This window comes from Pteronotus mesoamericanus, unplaced genomic scaffold (assembly GCF_021234165.1).
Source record: "Pteronotus mesoamericanus isolate MK-2021 breed Mesoamerican mustached bat unplaced genomic scaffold, CSHL_Meso_final scaffold_167, whole genome shotgun sequence".
NCBI classification, from domain to species: domain Eukaryota; kingdom Metazoa; phylum Chordata; class Mammalia; order Chiroptera; family Mormoopidae; genus Pteronotus; species Pteronotus mesoamericanus.
In genome coordinates this window covers 37,724,501-37,731,051 of record NW_026555308.1, presented here as the reverse complement: position 1 = coordinate 37,731,051, position 6,551 = coordinate 37,724,501, and the positions used below count along the sequence as shown (strand labels likewise).

General features: G+C 39.4%; 1 pseudogene; it reads right to left on the bottom strand.

Annotated features, from left to right (window-relative positions):
• Window positions 1-1,787: 1,787 nt before the first annotated feature.
• Window positions 1,788-5,094, bottom strand: LOC129083542 (keratin, type I cytoskeletal 18-like; annotated as a pseudogene).
• Between the last annotated feature and the right edge of the window lie 1,457 nt (window positions 5,095-6,551).

The window sequence follows — 6,551 nt, the reverse complement described above, 5'->3', positions numbered from 1 at the left end:
TTCTCTTCGAAGCAGCCCAAGATAGGGTTCCCAGGAGAGGGTTCCACCAATAGACAGACTCTCCCCCTTCATATATAAATTCTTTGTAACAGTCTCCTGACGGGGAAACCCAGGTGCATTTATTATCCTAGCCCTACTGCATCCTGTCATAGACCCTCATCTGATTCTTTTTATAATCACCATAAAATTCTTAAAATGTCATAATTTCTACTTGATTTTTTAGCCTGCTATTGACTCAATTCTGACAGCATCATTTCCTTACAATTATACAAGGACCTATGCCAGCTGACATATTTATATCATTCCTATCTTCAAAGACATGTAGTGGTTCTACTTCCCAGTAAAACAAATTTCCTCTTCTACTAGATCATAGACTAGACGCACCTGTATTATTGCAGATCACTGCTTCCTTACTTCCTTCAACCTGCCTCTCCAGGTTTCCAGTGAGTGGTCCTCACATCTATGACATGGTGCTTTGTCTTCTCCACCACCCCTTTGCTTAGAAAGTTCTTCCCTGTAAATTCTTTTCCAAATCTCTCCTTCCCCTTTAATTGTGTCTCTTTAAAGTTATGCCTATAAAAACAAAACAAAACAAAACAACAACAACAACAACAACAACAACAACAAAACCTGGCTAAGACTGTCTGGAAGAGATGAATGTCCTCCTTCCCTCAGCCATGCCCAACATGGTAACAAGTGCTCGATAAGTTGCACAATGAATTAGCTGACCTATTGTGTTCACATCTAGGGGCTGAGATTTAATGTTTGGGAGATGGTGTAAGGGGTTCCAGATATTTTTGAGGCACATCCTGTGAAAATACTCCATTAAAAATTAAATGTTAAGACTTAAGAGACCATGCCTATTTACATTTTTCTTTTTTTGAGGCGCATCCTGTGAAAAGACTTCATTAAAAATTAAATGTTAAGACTTAAGAGACCATGCCTATTTACATTTTTCTTTATTAGTGCTGAATATATTAGAGTTTGATGTTTTGGGTAATGAATGGAATATTCTATGATGCTATGTTAGTGGGTAAGAAAAACAGGAAGATTATGATCTAATTCACAGCATCTCCAGGGGAGTCTACTTTTATGATTTTTAAATATAAGCACTGCTCAACATGAACCCAATTGCTGCTGTTTCAACCATTGGTATGATTTCTACTGTCATTCAGTAGTTCACAGTTGTATGTTAAAATCAATGACATTCATGACGTAGGACCTAAAGCAAAAAAGATAGCTTTGTAGTACCACCTTGTGGTTAACCTCTTAACATACACTTTAAACTGATTACTATGTAGATAGATAGGTAAGTAGAGACATACAGAAAGTATTAGCAAAATATGCATTTTTGATATATATAATTATATATGTAACAAATATACATGTGTATGTTAATATATTCTTTATTCTGTAACAATAATCTTCCGTCTATATGTCAGTACTACACTGTATTGTTGAATATAGCTCTATAGTAGGTCTTTAAGACCAGCAGTGTTAGTCCTCAAACTTTTTTCTATTTCAAAGTTGTTTTAGCTATTCTAGTGTATTTCCATTTGAACATCAGCTTGTTTGTTTTTAAGAAAAAATTGTGCTGGGATTTTAAAATTGGAATTGTGTTGAATTTTAGACTAATGTTAGAACTGATATCTTAACTCTTTTGAGTCTTATGATCTCTGAACACAGTACATCTTTTCATTTATTTAAATTTAATTTTTCTTTTCTTTTCTTTTAATGTTCAATGAACTCTGAGGTTTTTATTGCCCTCCTGCCCCACTGAGGGATGCTCACTTCTGCTGCCTGTAATGCCTCAAAACTTTGGTGTCATTGACCTCAGACACCACTTTGCTGTCCACAATCCTGTGGGTCCTGGTCTTTTGGATTGTTTTTAAGGAGTGACTCTTGTCCAGGCTGTCAACATGATTGAAGTCCTCCCCTTCTTCCAGTAGGCTGAGATAGGAGGCAATCTCAGCCTCCAACTTAATGTTCAGCAGGGCCTTGTACTCCTGGGCCTGGCGCTGCCCCTCTGCCCAGGTCTGGGCCAGCTCTGACTCCAGGTGCAGCAGGATCCCATTGAGCTGTTCCACCTGCATGGCATAGGTCTCTACCTCTCTCAGGCTGTTCTTCAAGCTGGGCTTCAGATTTCTCATCAAGGTCAGGTAAGTCTCCGAGGACTGTATGTCTCAGCTCCATGAGTGTTGTCTCGGCAGCTCCTGTCTTAGCAATCTGCCAGGTGACCCCTGTGGTGCTCTCCTCAGTCTGATGGGACCAATACTTGTCTAGCTCCTCTTGGTTCTTCGGAGCCAGCTTATCATACTGGGCCTGGATATCTGTCATGATTTTGCTGAGGTCCTGAGATTTGGGAGCATCCAACTCCATGGTCAACCCAGAGCTGGCAATCTGGTTTTGTAGACCATTCACTTCCTCCTCATGGTTCTTCATGAAGCGCAGCTCCTCCTTGAGAGATAGAATCTCTGCTGCCAGCTGCAGCCAAGTGATATTGGTGTCATCAATGACCTTTCGGAGCCCATTGATGTCATTCTTCACAGACTGGCCCATGGCCAGCTCCATCTCATAACTGACTCTGAAGTCATCAACAGCAAGACAGGCATTGCTAATCTGCAGAACAATGCGGGCATTGTTCACAGAATTTGCAAAGATCTGAGCCCTCAGGTCCTCGATGGTCTTGAAATAATGCCCTTAATCTCTGACCTGGGGTCCCTTCTTCTCCATGTATTCTCCATTTTGCTCTCCAGTCTCCAATTATCAGCCTCTAGGCTTCTCACCCTCTCCAGATAGGAGGTTAGACAGTCATTCAGGTGTTGCATAATCTCCTTCTAGCTCTGGACGCCTCCTATGCCCACTAGACCCCGGGCCATCCTTGCAGCCCAGCCTCTGGATCCCCAGCTGCCCTGCATGCTGGTGGAGTAGGACACCGAGATCTGGGAGCCCAAGCCCCCAGTGCCTACAAAGACGGTGGCCAGGCTGCTGGCTGGCTGGACCCAATGGCTGGTTGACTGCACAGAGCCCAGGGACTGGTAGCTTGTGGAGAAGCTGGAGTGTGTGCTGAAGTTCACATTGTTCAGGGAGGAAGGTGAGAAGCTGAAACTCAGGTTTAAGCAGTGAGTGCCAGGTCTGTGACTCAAGTTATGAGGCTCTAAGTCTTTAATTTTTCTCAGCAATGTTGTAGTTTTTGTTTTTTAAAAATCAATTGAAATAAAGTAATTCACTTTATACTGGTTTTTCTAATTATTTTCAGTTAATTACAATGAAAAGTGAGAATTACAGTGAAAAGTGAGATCAATGTAAAGGTGACACATCACTTTAACTCACTACTCATTAGACAGAACTAATCATATGTTCCCACCCAACTGTAAGGGGGCCAGGAAGAACAATTATGTTACATACTTGTAAAGAAAGAAAACCAGAAATATTGGGTGAACATCACTGCTGACTGCCATAATATTCTTAGCTGCCTACTCAATGGCCAGTCAACATCCCTTATTACTTTCTGAGAACCCCAATGTTGTCCACTCTTTTCTAGGTGATCATCTACTTTAGGAAAGACCACACCTTTCATGGTAACCCCATTCCTCTGTGCTGGTTATTGGGTTAGCCGTGTTCTGATTAGGATACACAACGATGTCTATTTTTGGGACTTCTGGGAAAGTTTTCTCTTTCTTAAAAAGGGACAATAAGACAGGGGCACTTATCTTTCTTGCCTTTATTTGGTGCTGTGTGATGATTTGCTTATATGCAGCTGCAACCAAGAGAGGAGAGGCAAACACTCAAAGGATGGCAAAACTGTAAGCTGAACAGATTCTAGGTGACTGAGGGTGCTGGTATACAATGTTGAAATAATCACCTCTGGAACCACCTAACCCTAGACTTCTTGCTTCACAAGATGACAAATGCCCTTATGTTGAGTCTTTTTTTTGCTTGGTTTTCTGTTATTTGAAGTAAAGAGCATCTAGTTAGTACTGAATGCTATGGATGAGACATTAAAAGCATCTAATTAGTACTGAATGCTAAAGATGAATGCTAATAAGCACTTCATCTGCATAAAGGTAATATAATCTAATTTAATATCCATAATAAAGCTGTGAATATAGTTGTTTTATCATATACATTTTATAGATGGGGAAATTAAAGCACAGGGAAGCTAAATTCTTGCACAAGTTCACACAACTATAAAGTGGTAAAAATAAAGATTAAAACTTTAGGTCTGACACTAAAGATAACTTGAAATCGTTTGTAAATATTGCATATATCCTTTAATTTTCTTCTGAAGCACTTGTAAAAAGTAGAATTGCAGTGTTTCACCCTAAGGACCCAGATTTCCAGGAGTATGCAAAAATATTAGATAATGTACAATCTGATTAACTTTATAACTTACTACTATGTAACTTTGGGCAAATATTCTCTTTTATTTCAATGAACATGTTCCATATCCTTACTAGGCACTATGAATACAAACATTTCAGCATTTATTTAAAAAGAAAGGAAAGAGCCCTGACTGGTAGTTGGTTGGGTGGCATTCTGCAAAGTGAAACGCTGTCGGTTCAATTTCTGGTCAAAGTACATGTATGGGTTACAGTTTCAGTCCCAGGTCAAGGTACTAGGAGAAGCAACCAATTGATGTTTCTTTCTCACACTGATGTTTCTCTCCCTCTTTTTCTCCCTTCCTTCCCTTCTCTCTAAAGATAATTAAATAAAACCTTTTAAAATAGTAAATAAAATAAATAGAAAGAAGGAAAGAAGCACGACATTTAGTCAATGCTGGATATTTACATACTATGTCATATTCATGACAATCTTATAAAATGAGTATTAAATATACCCATTTACAGATAGGAAACCTGAAGTTCAGCACGCAAAGTAAATAGTCAAGCCAGAAAGCTAATAAATGATGAAGCCAATAAAAAGTGGAATTAAAAAGTTTTGAAGAGAGATTGAAAGCGATATGTGACTGACCCCATGTAAAATGTTTTCAGTTTTATCACAGTATATTTAGTGCATCCAGCTATTATGTACCTATCTATGTTTTGTCCTGGAATGAAGCTAGACTGGGCCTGGTTCTCATCTCTACCTCATTAATCACAAATCATGGCCTTTGACCAGTTTTAATTTCATCTAGCCTGTTTCCTCATTTGTATCATGAGGTAATATAACTACTTCATATAGTTTTGTGAGGATTGTAAAAACAGACAGTGCCTCTGGGCACTTAATATATGGTAGACAGTATTATTGCACACCTATGGAAATTAGGATACACAAAGATCAAGGTAGTAGTAAATGTTTACACAATTCACTGGTAACCACGAAAGGACCAGAATATAGCACTTATTTCCACTTATCCTGAAATCTTCTAGTAGCCAGCTAAGGAGATTAAGAAATCAAAAAAAAAAAAAAAATGAAGGAAGGTTTTTGGAGGGTCTAGAGACAATCAAACCTAAATCTATATTCTAAAATATGCCTAAACAATAAATATGTAGTGTGTCTATGCAGTTCTAGGTGCTGATGAAACAGTGACAAACACGATAAACAAGATTTCTTTTCTAGATCTTATGTCCTAATGGGAAAAGCAAATAATACATGAACAAAATAATTTCAAACAGCATTAAATAACAGATTGATGTGGTAGAGCCTGTCCACGTAAGCAGTGGAATCCTGCTTTAAATGAAGAGAAAAAGGCATCCATATGAAGCCCTGGGAAGGCTGTCTTGTGCAGGAGGAAACTATGCAATTGGAAAGTTCCCCTGACCATAATGAACTTTGTATTTAAGGGACAGAAAGAAATAAGTTGCAATGGGGAACTATAGGAGTGTTTTACATAGGAGTGCCATCCTACCTGGTTTATATTAAAAAAGATAACTGGCTGCAGTCTGGAGAATGGATCATTGGAAGACCACAATGGAAGCGGTTAGGATGGCTGGGATGAGGTTTATATTAGTGGAAATTAGGTTTATAAGTGGAAATTCTCATAATCTTCCCTGACCTCCTACATTAAAGGGTTCCACCTTCCTAAATCCATCATTTCATAGAGTACTTATAATTATCATTTAATCAATTACTAGTTTATTGTCCATCACTTCCATGTAGATTTACTAGATAAAATATATCGGTTACATTTGTATTTCAGATAATGAATGACTTTTTACTGTATGTGTTCCCAAATATTATTGCACGGGACATACATATGCTAAAAATTTACTGGTATCTGAGATATAAAAAAACTGGGCATCCTTTTTTTTTTTCTTTTCCCTTTCTAAATCTGGCAACTCTACTACCCCTACTGAATATCTTGGATGCTTGCAGGGCACGTAGTAGGAGCCCACCCGTGGTTACTGAATGAATGAAGGAAGGATTCAACATGAGTGCCTGAGTAAGCGCCCCTCGGTGTGGGGAGTGGGTGGGGACGGGAGGTGACCCAGAGGATCGGCTTGGTTGGGTTCGCTCAAGTGAGGTACAGGACCCAGGAGGCGAGGGGCGGCCGGCGCGCTGAGGTCACGGGCGCCGGCAGCCCTGGTGACGTCAGCACGCTTGTTTTC